Here is a 14,644-nt window from a genome sequence, read left to right as displayed (position 1 = left end):
AATTTGCATGTACTGGTGTACAGATCTGCTAGATCACCCACATCAAAAAGTCTAGAAATAACCTCTTTTTATTCATTCTCCTAATGTTTGTACTTATTTTTGTATGTTACCTGCAGTAAAAAATACGGGGTGTATGTAAAGTCCGAGAACACTTTAAATTACTTATTGCACAAGAACTAAACATTTTACAGATTATACATATGTCATTTTGAAGAGAGACCCTGAAAGATTTGATTTTTTTTTCCGTGTATACCGCCACAGCGTAGCTGGGCAATTTGCCCATAGTCATCTCGTTTCGAATGTCTCTCATACATGCTCCGGGGCGTCCACTTCTCTTTGCCGGGCACAAGCAACCTGTCACAACGAATTTGTTGTGCCACTGGTAAATGGCCTTCCTCGTTGGTCGCTTCCTACCATATTTGGTTCTAACCATCCATTGAAAAGCTGGAACACACTTGTGTTTGTCGACTCCAACACACACAAAGCTTGCTCCACACCTGAACTCGCCACGTTTGCGACTAGTGCTGACTATCGGCAAATTACTAATCTATGCTGTGGCAGTATGGATGAAAAAAAACTTTCATGGTTTCTATTCAAAATGACATATGTATATCTGTACAATGTTTATATCTAAAAACAAAGATGATGTGACTTACCAAACGAAAGCGCTGGCATGACGATACACACACAAATATACACACAAAATTCTAGCTTTCGCAACCAACGGTTGCTTCATCAGGAAAGAGGGAAGGAGAGGGACAGGCGAAAGGATGTGGGTTTTAAGGGGGAGGGTAAGGAGTCATTCCAATCCCAGGAGTGGAAAGACTTACCTTAGGGGGAAAAAAAGGACGGGTATACACGCGCGCGCACACACACACAAACATATCCATCCACACATATAGTTTGGTTCATGTGCAATAAGTCTTCCTGAAGTTCATTTACACCCTGTATAAAAATATTACATAAAATAAGTCGTACATTTCTCACTATTATGACATTTGCAGGTTTAATTTATAACAGCAGTATGAAGTAATACAGTTCAAAAATGTATTGAGGTTATAAAGATGGTATGTACTTACCATAATGGACTTTTTGCTGATTCATTTATCCCTGCTGATGTAGTGTAAGCATTTCCATGAACTCTGAAGTTCTTCCTAGAAGCTGTTTGTTGAACTGAACCATGCAATTGTTCATGCATAAAGTACAAAGAACAGAATGTACAGAAGACCTCTACACTAACAGTCTGTGTAGATGGCACTTAATAGGTCTTCATGGAAAGTGTAATGAAGCTACTCTACCACCTTTCATCAAGCATTTGAACTAAAATGAAAATGGTCTGGCACTCGTATTGTTTCCTAGAGCATTAGCAGCAATACATAGAATAATTTTGATACGAAATCTGAATTTGGGTTATACTGGCACTTACACCATTTCCCACAAATGGTTGTCAGTTGTTGATATTCCAACCTGGACTTACCTTTGTTTACAGTTCCGATATAAACATCCATATCGTTATAACTTTGACTGTACCAAAACATTTGCCATTTGAGTACTGTTAATTTGTTTTAAGCCTATTGCAATAAACTTGAGATGCATTAATATAAGGTTGCTGAGAGATTTTGAATTATTCTCCAGGACCTGTTTCCACAACACACTATCATACAGATCACCTGCCACCCCTGTAGAGTCTTCTAAATAAACCCAAAATACACCATACATGAGTATCTTCCTCACTTGTTTCCTCCAAAGTATTCATTGTACATTAGCCTTATACCACTCACAGGCTCTGAAGAAATGAGCAAAGAACAAAATTATTAAAGACCAAATAAGTAAATAAATTATGTAATTATTTTTTATGAGATTTGATTTACTTGTGCGACTGAGCTAAAATTGCAACAATAACTGTACTTATCACTTCATATGGATTGGTTGTCATAAGCTGATCATTTTCTCCTTTCCACAACTTTCTGACTCAATTTTTGTCCATCCATCAGCTAGCATTTGACTCCATCTGAACAGGCCTCAGAAGGCCCAATGCTCCCAACCAACTGCCATGTCATTGTCAGCTGGTGGGCATAACTGGCTGTGGATATGGAGGGTCAGCACATCACTCTCCTGGGCATTGTTAGTTTTCATAACTGGAGCCCCTACTACTCACTCAAGGAGCTCCACAATTGGCCTCACAAGTGCTGAGTGTATCCTGCTTGCCAATAGCACTTGCAGACCCATACGGCCACATGTCCAAGTGCTAGCCAAGCCTAACATCATTCAACTTCAGTAATCTGACAGCAACTGGTGTCACCACTGCAGCAAGGCTGTTTGCCAGTTAGCATTTGCAGTGCACTTAATATATCCACATCATTGTTATAGTCGCCCACCTTTCCAATGGTTCCTCCTGAAAAGCAATGTCTGCCCTCCATGACGGAAGCCTTAATTTGTCTCTCTTCAGTGTCTGACAATTGTTCACTATACAAATTTTCTACCAATCTGGGCTTAACAACCAACTCTGCCACTGTATGAAATGGTGCTCAATGCATGGCTTAACAAATCATGCAAGAGGCGAGTTCTTTGTATACACAGCAAGCTCTGTTATTCAGATGTGGATTATCCATGTATAATTCAGTGATATTTGAAAAAGTAAAAACATGAAACCTGAATAGTGTTGTTAGAATGAATATTTTCATTTGCAAAACAAATTTCTGGTTGTGAAGATGCTGATGACGAGAACCTCTGTGAGTGGTTAAATAACGATGCCTATGAATCAGGATTTGAGTAGGTATTTGGCGAACAGTGTATTCAACAAAGGAAAGTGAAGATGAGGTGATCAAAGACCCCGTTACCATGCACAACGAGGAAACAAAATGCATGGACTATATCAGTATTTTGAATTTCCGGAAAAAACAGCCTACATCAGGAAAAAGGTGAGTCAAAAACAGAAACAGAAAAAAAATGAAGCTTATTTCCTGAAAGTGAACTGAAAAGCAAACATCAAAGACGCCATTTTCAGTGTAATTTTGTAAATAAGTTATTTTCTCGTGAGTAATGTGCAAGTAATTCAGCGATCTTTCAAATGTGACACACACAATATTTTGTAAAAGCAGTAAATGTCAGTTTCTGGCAAGAGCTTGTGTACTTAGAGTTATCCATGTTTCTTAGTTTTCCTTGCAGGGTAGGATCTGCTTTAAGTAGAGTTTCCACATGCAACAAACTGACACCACTTGGCAGCCACTCAAGTGGCATCACCAAAGTTGTGTGTGGAAACACCCAATTTCCTTTAGTGCCATCTGAGTGACACCACTTTTAGCCATGCCACAGAAATTAGCCACTTTAACTTTGTAATGTCACTTCGCTTCTCCCAGCATCAGTTAATGTCCTTCAACTGCCATTTAAGGCTGAATTTTAAAGCACAATTGAAATGTTTCAATTTTTGTGCTAATAAATTTACTATTTATATTTCACAGTTGAACATGTTTAAAAAGTGGTTGTTAGTAATTTTACAGCTTAATGAACTGTAGGAAGAACAGCCTTGTTGATGAAAATGCAAAAATGAGTGCTACAAAGACGAATAGCAACCATTACTTGACATTGTGGATAGTGGGTAGGAAAACGTCCATGGTCATGATTTACATATTGCAAAAACAAAAACAAGAAGTATTCACTATTCTCACATTAATGAACACAACAAAGTGTTAAATTTATAAGAATAGTGTGGCTATATGTCCATCTGGTACACAAAAAGATTAATGAAATTTATGTATAAAATAAATTACAGCCTACTTAAAAAGACACTACTTTCTTTTATATGTGTTTAGGAAAAATATCCTGCTTTTTCTTTAAGGTACAAGTGAGGTAGTCGTAAAAGTGATAAAAATGCCATTATTGTATGTAAACAAATCCACAAAAATTATTTTATCTGGTAACTTTATCAAACACAATGTTTGCATGCGGTTAAATTCAGCTACGCTTTCAATTGTCTCTTTTTGTTGTAGTTAGTGGTTGAGTTCTGCTTTCACATTTCACTAAATAGTATTTGGGGGACATGGCTTATTGCATACCTCAAAGGTGCAGTCATCATTATGGTCGTGATGTGATCCCTTCTGGAATATCTTCCTGTGTAAAATGTGGGCAGTAAATCGTGTGAAACAGATGATGGAGTTTGAAGTTTGGTCTTTTGGTCTTTTACAGGTATCCAGATTCATCACTTCTGTTCACATGAATTCCTTTCACACCTCCCTCTATTTTTGACAAGGTTCTTGTTTGCTGGGCTGTTTCTCAGCATCTGGTGCCTGGAAGTGGTGGTGTGTAGATGATACAGCACCAAGGTGAGTGGTTGGTTGCTGGGGTACTGAAGTGGGACATGCTCAACCTAAGTGGTCACTGTGGGTGTGACAGCTGAGATAGTGCCTTGGGCAGTGTTTAAGGCAGAGCCAATAGTGTTGTACAAGGTAACAGTTGGCGGAAAACCAATACCAGTGCAGTGATGGTAAGCACACCGTCACTGACACATGGGTCAATAGCTGCACAGTCAACATGTGCCAGTAGTCTGTAGACATGGGTGAGGTGGCTGGTGGCTTATCCAGTGCATGTGTTGGGGGAGGGGGGGAGGCGGCGATGTTGCAGGATGCATCTACTAAGAGTTTGTTTTTTAGTTTAATGCTGACATCTTTAGGCTTGAAGTCATGGACATATGAGTGTGATGACTGCTTGGTCATCAGATTGTGATAGAGTGGCAGGGTTTTGACAGAAGAGTGGTCATCTTGTGGGGCATCTGGATTTATGCTGCATGTAGCACCAGGGTCACAAAGAATCCATGACAGTTTGAGCCTATGCAAGGACACTGTCATTTTCCCATTGAGCAGGAAAGTGCAATGCCAATGCTTTGTGTGCCCATTATTCTGTGGATTGTACGCAATTGTACAATTACAGATAATGACACAGAGCTGGCAGAGCAGATCAGGGAGGATTTAAATTACCTCTCTTGGTCTGTGGTAACAGTTTCTGTACAGCTGAAGCAACATTTCCGCGCATCAATGAAAGCTTTTGTAGATTACCACTGTGATGTCTTTCACAGACACAAATTCAACCTAGTGTGAATTGATCAGTTGTCAACAGTAAATATTTGTAGCCTTTAGATGCCAGAAAGGAGCCAATGAGGTCAAGGTGAATGTGGTGGAATTGAGTTCATGTTATATAGAAACAGAAAAGGGGAGGCTGTGCATGGCAGCCAACCATGCTACACTGGCAAGCCAAGAAAGCTTGCGACCAGGTGCAGCACTTGCATTGGACATTCGGCCGAAAGCAGCATTCAGCTATGAGCCATACGTTTGGTTGAACATCTGGGTGAGCCAGGTTGTGAAGCTGGTCAATGATCAGGTGGTGCATGGATGGGTGGGATGAGATGTCATATTCTGTTCTTGGAGATGTTGCAGAGAATGCAGGGATCCGTGATGAGAATCTCTCATTGTTTGATGTATAAATTAGGGGTGTCATGGTTGAGTAAGTCTATGATGGATGATCATGGTCTTGTTCATCCATCAGCTCGGTGTGGTCAAGATGAAGTGAAAGTACACTGATGTGCGAAAGGTATTCGGTGATGGTCTTGTTGGCTCCGTGTAAATGATAGACGTCCATTGTCATGTTACATGATTATATCAAGGTAGCAAAAGTGTTGTGGGTTGACATCCTTCAGTGGAGAGCATGAACAGCCACTGCAGCAGGTGACGTCAGCAAAAGTCAACGATGCCTAGAAAATTTAATACACCATGATAAGTCTGTGGAAGTGATAACTGTCAGATATGGTCTGTTTGTTTGGACATGGACTCAATGCATTGATGTTAAGGATGTTCCTGAGAAATCACCTCAGTTCTCCACAAGTCTCTATGAGCCCATTATTCTATGGGTCATATGCAATTGCATGATGGCAGATAATGCTGCAGCAGTGGCACAGTGGATTGAACTGAGAGGATTCTCTACAACCAGTGCATCAATGAAAGCTTGGGTGGTAGATCTCTTTCACAGACACAGACATCACACTTCAATCCATAGGGCATGAAAAGAAAATCGGAGGCCAAAAAAGGTGTATGATAGCCATCTTAGAAATGTCGTCAGGATGCATAGGTATTTGACGGTAGGCCTTTCTGAAATTAATGACGTTACATACTGTCGCATCTGTGAGAGAACATGTAAAGTCTTGAGTGTTAGGGACAGGGTAACTGTTGCGCATCTCTAATCCGCACAGACTAACAGAACTTTCCTCTTCTGGAACTAGTTTGACAGGTGAGACCTGGAAGTTGTCCAAAGGGTGCACTATACCTAACTGTAGCAGTTAGACTGCCGCTTTTCCTGCCTGTAGATGAGTCAGAGCCAGGCGGCGTGATTTGTGGTGAAATGGATATCTGGGAGTCACGAGAATACAGTGCATTGTACTGTTTTGGATGGCACACTGCTGAATGTTTGCTCATGTGTGGTAGGTGGTACACATGGGCAACGCCGTGCGAACCAGTGCAGTAGATGCTGTTTTAACCTATGAGTGATGTAATGTGGTATGGTCAAGAATGTCGGTGGCATAGTTGTCTGAGGTGGAGACATGGCGTGTTGGTCATATGTGGGGGTGACAAATCATAGGGGTAGTCAAGAGCCACTCGTACAACTAGCATGCGTGTATGAGTGCCATGGATAGCATCCATGACCATAACACATTCTTTCATGGCAGAGTGTGCATCATCATCATCATTGTGACTATGTGCCCCAGTGGAACATGAAGTAGTGTATGTCAGGGAGGTGGAGTCGGAGCAAAAATCCCCAGAATAAGACAGGTTGTGTTGTGTAAAAGTGCTGTATGATTCAGGTCCAGGAAGAGGTGAATAGATTAGAGAAAGTCAATTCCCAACACCAGTTCACTGACATCAGTGAAGGTTCATGGGCGCTGGGGATCCATGCTGACTGTGAGTTTTAAAACATGATGTACACTTTCATACACAGACATTGGATAATTGCTGGTAGCATGGAGCAGTAACCCAGTTGCCTCAGTGAGCAGTGTAAACATGTCCTTCGGTACTGTGCTAACATCTAGAGTCTATAAGGAAGTACATGCATGAATAGTGGTCGAAAACAGTCTTCCATCCATCAGGTTGGCCAGCATGGAGAACATGCGTCCCACAAGGCCCAGGTTAAGGTGAATTGATGTGACAACATGCGCTGATAGGCCTATGGTGGCCTGTATTTGAAATTTACTACGGAGAGACGAGCTGTTGCATGCGGTGTCACTAGACAGGACTTGGTACCATCAAAGGTGTGATGACAAGGCAACAGTGGTGGTCAGTTTATTGCTGCCAGTTGCCAGAGTGGTGTTGTGGGCAGACTGCAGGTTGGTGCCCATGCTGGAGATGAAGTCATTGTCGGTTGTCGTTGGTTCTGGTCAGGCTAATGTGGTGTTTGAGGCTGTCGGCCAAGATCTAACACTCTGCATGGGGGAAGTGTCCTGGTAATTAATGCACTGCCTACACTGCAGCACAGTAAACTTCCTATCTGTGAGCAGTTCTGCTTCATGTGTAACCATAGCAAGCTGTAGCTGAGGCAGAACTTGGACAATCCAAAACATTCATTATGTGGTATCTGTAATTAGATTCATCTCGAGTGACGTTCTTAGCTGGCACCGCAACTGAGGTGGAGTCCTATTGGCGAGTTGGTCATTGTAGTAGATAGTTAGTAAAAAAAAAATAATAATAATGGTTCAAATGGCTCTGAGCACTATGGGACTTTGAGGTCATCAGTCCCCAGAACTTAGAACTACTTAAACCTAATTAATCTAAGGACATCACACACATCCATGCCCGAGGTAGGATTCGAACCTGCAACTGTAGTGGTCGTGCGGTTCCAGACTAAAGTGCCTAGAACTGCTCGGCCACTCCGGCCGGCAGATAGATAGTCAAAGTTGTTGTTCTGTGGGGCGAGATAGCACTGAAGGGAGGCTAATTTGGCAATTGTATATTTGTGGTGCACAGGGGTGTGAGTATGATCCCACTGACGTCAGCACGTTCAGCCAGGTGGTAGATCAAGGTCATGAAACTGGAGTTGTCATCAAGAATTCCTGTGATGAAAATACATATTCAACTGTCGCAAACCACAGGTAGTTTGTTCTGACAGCTTGGTTTAAGGAGCAGTCCCTTGAAGCAATGTACAGTTTGAATGAGGTTATACCACCGAAGAAATGCAAAGTAGTATGTTGCAGAAAGTCTCGTGAAGCACTCACGGCACGGCGTATATTCCATAATGATGTCCAGGTAGTGCATAGACTGGTGTATTGCATCATGCACGGTCGTCATGTCGAATGGCAGTGGTGATGTGCCTGGTATGGGTATTGCGGTTGTCAAAGAAATGGCCATAATGTATGCAAGCAGAGCACTGGAATCCGAAATTGAAATATGTGGATCTGAATCTTGCACCTAGCCAAATAGTAGGTCGCTTTATGGCAGCCAATGTTGTGGCATGTCTGGAGATAAGATTTTGTGCATGGAAGCATGCATAATAATCCATGGTTCAGATTTCATCACTGTTTGTCGATTAAAGCACTGTTAATACTGGCAATGCACATCTATGATACGTGGTCACATGAAGCAGTTGGTATAACAGGCATAGTTTAAAATGGCTGCGTTGTTAGTGCGTATGGACTTGGAATGGAAGGAAAAGTGCTGCTGGCGAGGTTGTCGTGATAGTCATGGGTCACCAATGTGCAGATTTCCCAAACCAGTTTGCAGATGCATACCATAAATGTAGACAACACAATATAGCGTAACTCCCGTTTATTAACACAGAGGACAATACAACACAACCACATTACACCAGGTTCCAGACCGAACTGTCTTATTAATGCTGGTGTCAGATACTCCACACTATCGTGGAAACTATCTGGTCAGCAATATCGCTTGCGCTGATATCCACACGCGATTATAAGTGTCTCCATCCACCGTTGTGGGATGGAGTCGTTGTTGAGGTATTCGTTGAAAAGGTATGCTAGGTTCTGCCAGGTCTTGGATTGTATCCTTGAGGTGTTCCACATATATTCCAACCAGCCTGGCTGCCTTGTTATTCAATGGTTCAAATGGCTCTGAGCACTGTGGGACTCAACTGCTGAGGTCATTAGTCCCCTAGAACTTAGAACTAGTTAAACCTAACTAACCTAAGGACATCACAAACATCCATGCCCGAGGCAGGATTCGAACCTGCGACCGTAGCGGTCTTGCGGTTCCAGACTGCAGCGCCTTTAACCGCACGGCCACTTCGGCCGGCTGCCTTGTTATTGTTTGCACTCATTATAAGATGGGTGGCTTCATCAGTTGTAATTAGCTACACGACTTGCGTTTTTGCATGTACGGTGTGAAGCAGTCTGATATTGCGTTCCCCTCTCCAAGGGGCTATTGAAGTGTAGTCCCCATTTCTCCATTTATACTGAGGGAGTTTGATTCCAGCTTGTTTCAGGACTTTGGAATTTTGTATGGTTTCGCTTCTGTCTCGGAAATTAATTTCTCTTCTACGAGGATATCGTATGTTATCTTCATTTTTTTCAGTGGCATTTGTATTTCCGACGTTCTTCGGCATGCACTGTTATCGCATCATTTCCGTATTCCCTGGCAATGTGGAGAGGCCGTAGTGTCTTCTGTATCAAGAGATAACATTATTTGTCGAACGATGACTTCACAGTGGGTTTGAATCCGGTTACTTTTGTGGTGTCGTGCATGATTATGTCGTGTGTTATGCATGATTATGTTGTCCAGAGCTGTTGTTGCCTCGTCTATTTTTCCCTCCTTCATCTTGCGGATTATTGTTAGTAGCTCTTTCTTCGTTTGCAAGCCATCTTTCTTAGTCTAAATTATAAATGAAAAATAGTGAATTTTAAAGTTCTTTAAGCATTTTAGTCATATGATCAACATTAGAACCCCGAAAAAAGGACTCCAGGTAACTCAACACTCCGGGAAACTCGACAAACCTGACATTGTTTTGGCTTTGAAAAAAGAAACAAAACATATATACGCTCGGTATTTTCGTAAAAAGCTAATTTAATTTACAGTAATTATCATGCTTATAGACTATTACAGAGCAGTGAATATATATCTCTGAGAAGATTGAAACTAAATAAAGCCTAAACTATTATTAAAAGAATAAAACATAAGATATTGATATCGCACAGAAACAGCACTTTGATTAATAAGTGAAACAGCTAATTTAAGCTTACTTTGAACAAGGCTCAGAGTTCATTAAATAAAACAATATCTCAAAGTTAATGCTTTAATACAGTTGATAATGTTAATACAGTATGCCTAATACTTTCAGTCAAAAAGTATGTAAATAGCGGGCTTTAATTGGGTCTTACACCCTAAAAAGATGTAAGTATTTAAAAATAACTAATGTAGTACTACAGTAATATAGTAATACAGTCTAAACTATAGTACTAATATTTCGAAACTGAAAATTTAACTTTATGTATGTATTTAAGTCTCTATTTTATAAAGATTTTTAATATTGCTCTAAATCCCATTATTAGGGCTAGAGTGTCTTTAGAAAGGTGCAAATGTCGACCGTCTGACTGGATTACTGAATATGAAGTCGTTGATGACTGGTCGGATATCCAATTCATCCAAAACTTCTCGGTGGGCATGAGGAACAGCCAAGTCGTTCAATCGCTTCTGTTCCACTGTTAATCAGAGATATGACCATACGTTTAAGGGCGCTAAATGAACGTTCTGTTGTTGCTGTCGTGATTGGAAGTACTTGGACAAGCTTAATGCACTTCACTACTTCACATCACATTTCTCCAATTGCAGGCTCTTGTGTAATGTACTTTCTTACATCACGCATGTTTTTTAAGACCATTTGTTTTGTTTATTAGCGATATCGGCTAACATATTCAAGTGTAAGCGCAGTCTCTCAATGTCTGGGTCAATTTTGAAAAACTCAGTTGATTTTTCCAAATGTGTTTCACCTCTGTTTACTAAAAACAAGCACTCTTGTTCAATTGCGATGAACTGTGTGAGTTCAGTTGAAGCAAATTGCTCAGTAATGCAAGATTGCACCGTTTCACAAACTGCAATGTAAATAGCTTTGTAGTATTCCTTTGGGGTTTTGAAAGTGTGGTGAGCTGGCTTCGTTGTTTTCATACTTCTTTGGTACACTTCGATTCCGAGGAAGCGAAGGATCATCAACTTGTGAAGGTTTTTCTTTTAAACAAAATTCCCAAAAGTGTTCAAAACTGTCACGCCTTCCATTCAATATACAAATCAATCCCTCATATATTTTTTCCATACCAGCAACACTTAGATGAGGGCATTGAATTTTTTCATTGACATCCTCTTCTCAGTTCATTGCATGGTAATAAAGTTGTAAAAAGAAGTAAGTCTTGAATTGTAACGTTGACTCAAGGTAGCATGCACATTTGTGACCTGCCTCTATTTTGTCCTCTGCAGAAAATGGTTCAAAAAAACTCTGGAAGTTCTTCAAAGTTTTTCAATATTCTCAAGATATTAGAAGCTTGCATAGTCCACCGAGTCAGCCAAAGGGGTCGTAAGCGCTCTCACAGCGTATGCTTCTGAAAAGTCCCATCATTTTGTTGGATTCCCTTACGGTGTTTATTAAGTCCTTGGCTAAAGCCATAATATCCCTCATAGACGTAAGATGGCGGAGACTGTCTACAACTGCCAAGTCTAAACTGTGAGCAGTACAGTGCACATAACGTACTTTTGGTTGTTTATCCGAAACTAACTTTTTTAGTCCTTTGAAATTACCTCTCATATTCGAGGCACCATCATAGTACTGTCCTCTTTAAGTTATCCATTGACCAATCAAGACGAGCAAAAGTGTATTTTAAAATACTAAACAGAGTTTGTGATTCAGTGTTGGGGGTCTCGTATAAGCGAATAAAGTCTTTGCCGATGATTAAGGGATCAACAGTACGAATACAAAATGACACTTGTTCGTGACTCGAAGAATCACTTGTTTCGTCAACCATAATAGAAAAATGTTCAGTCACCTTGATTGAAGCCAATATCTTTCCGAACACAGACTTTCCTAGTAGGTCAGTGGTCTCGTTTTTAATATCGTGGGACGTCCACTTGTACCCTGAGCGCCCTAATCAGTCTCTAAACTCAGGTATGTCAGTATGTCATTCCTTCACAGTGCCAACAATAAAAAAAATGAGTTTACATCTTCGTGCCCTCTAATTGCTAGTCCTTGTCGGCATAGAAATTGTACGGCAGTAAAAATTGTCTCAAGAGCTAAACGGCCTTTCTTCATATCATTGGCCGGTCGGAGTGGCCGCGCGGTTAAAGGCGCGACAGTCTGGAACCGCGCGACCGCTACGGTCGCAGGTTCGAATCCTGCCTCGGGCATGGATGTGTGTGATGTCCTTAGGTTAGTTAGGTTTAAGTAGTTCTAAGTTCTAGGGGGCTTATGACCACAGCAGTTGAGTCTCATAGTGCTCAGAGCCATTCATATCATTGTCTAACTGTTCATTCATTCGGTTAGTGACAGAATTTAGTTTCAGAACACTTTCTTTATGCGTAAACGTATTTTCATGAAGACGGAATTTTTCCAAAGCCTTTTTCCAGTTAGAAAACCATACGGAAGTAAATGCATTTTTTTTAAAGAAAACTAATAGATTTTTAGCATCTGCCACATTGTTTGTAGGTTTTGCAAAAAACTTTTTCGGTAGATGCTTCATATTCTAGCCATGTATATTTGATCAACCAAGACTTCTGAAATGATCTTCCCTTATCGGTTGTCCAGGTTTCGGCGGTAAACGGTTCTCGCCTGAAGACGACGAAGCAATTGACAGTAGAATAATTGTTGGAGGTTGACTTGCAGTATCATCAACTTTCCGACGTGCCTTTTTGGTTCCAAATTTATCCACTGAAAACTTAATTCACAATACACGAAGAGACTAAAGTAAACGAATAAAATATAGTCATATAAAACAGTCCACTAGACACTACAGTCAGGACACTAAACACGTCTGCAGCATGCACTGAACGAAACTATCCACACTGAATGATTGCGACAGCAGGGCTGGCTTTACGAGGTGCATTCAAGTTCTTAGGCCTCCAATTTTTTTTCTCCGGACTGGAAAGAGATAGAAACATGCGCATTGTTTTAAAATGAGGTCGCGTTCATTGTCAATACGTCCCAGAGATGGCAGCACCATACGGCAGATGGAATTTTACCGCCAGCGGCGAGAATGAGAACTGTTTTAAATACTTAAAATGGCGACGTTTTCCTTACTTGAACAGCGTACAATCATTCGTTTTCTGAATTTGCGTGGTGGGAAACCAATTGAAATTCATCGACAGTTGAAGGAGACATATGGTGATGGAGTTATGGATGTGTCGAAAGTGCGTTTGTGGGTGCGACAGTTTAAAGACGGCAGAACATCATGTGACAACAAACCGAAACAACCTCGGGCTCGCACAAGCCGGTCTGATGACATGATCGAGAAAGTGGAGAGAATTGTTTTGGGGGATCGCTGAATAACTGTTGAACAGATCGCCTCCAGAGTTGGCATTTCTGTGGGTTCTGCGCACACAATCCTGCATGACGACCTGAAAATGCGAAAAGTGTCATCCAGGTGGGTGCCACGAATGCTGACAGACGACCACATGGCTGCCCGTGTGGCATGTTGCCAAGCAACATTGACGCACAACGACAGCATGAATGGGACTTTCTCTTCGTCGGTTGTGACAATGGATGAGACGTGGATGCCATTTTTCAATCCAGAAACAAAGCGCCAGTCAGCTCAATGGAAGCACACAGATTCACCGCCACCAAAAAAATTTCGGGTAACCGCCAGTGCTGAAAAAATGATGGTGTCCATGTTCTGGGACAGCGATGGCGTAATCCTTACCCATTGCGTTCCAAAGGGCACTACGGTAACAGGTGCATCCTACGAAAATGTTTTGAAGAACAAATTCCTTCCTGCACTGCAACAAAAACGTCCGGGAAGGGCTGCGCGTGTGTTGTTTCACCAAGACAATGCACCCACACATCGAGCTAACTTTACGCAACAGTTTCTTTGTGATAACAGCTTTGAAATGATTCCTCATGCTCCCTACTCACCTGACCTGGCTCCTAGTGACTTTTGGCTTTTTCCAACAATGAAAGACACTCTCCGTGGCCGCACATTCACCAGCCGTGCTGCTATTGCCTCAGCGATTTTCCAGTGGTCAAAACAGATTCCTAAAGAAGCCTTCGCCGCTGCCGTGGAATCATGGCGTCAGCGTTGTGAAAAATGTGTACGTCTGCAGGGCGATTGCGTCGAGAAGTAACGCCAGTTTCATCGATTTCGGGTGAGTAGTTAATTAGAAAAAAAAATCGGAGGCCTTAGAACTTGAATGCACCTCGTATTGCCGTGGCGTAACGTCTCGAAGCGTCAAGGCGACGCGAGGCGGAGGGTTCCAGGCGCTTCTGCTCCAGTCCTTTTGATGTCTCCGCAGCTCTGGCCCGCCGGCACCAGACTTTACCTGAAGGTTCGCGCACTGGGACAAATTGTAAAGTGTGCCCACACCACCGTAACACTATCGTGATTCACACCACTCGTTTTCAGTTAACCTGCACCGTGTATACAGTTCCACACAGTAAATGGAATGACACCATTAATAAA

This window comes from Schistocerca piceifrons, chromosome 3 (assembly GCF_021461385.2).
Source record: "Schistocerca piceifrons isolate TAMUIC-IGC-003096 chromosome 3, iqSchPice1.1, whole genome shotgun sequence".
NCBI lineage: Eukaryota > Metazoa > Arthropoda > Insecta > Orthoptera > Acrididae > Schistocerca > Schistocerca piceifrons.
This window is presented reverse-complemented; position numbering follows the sequence as displayed.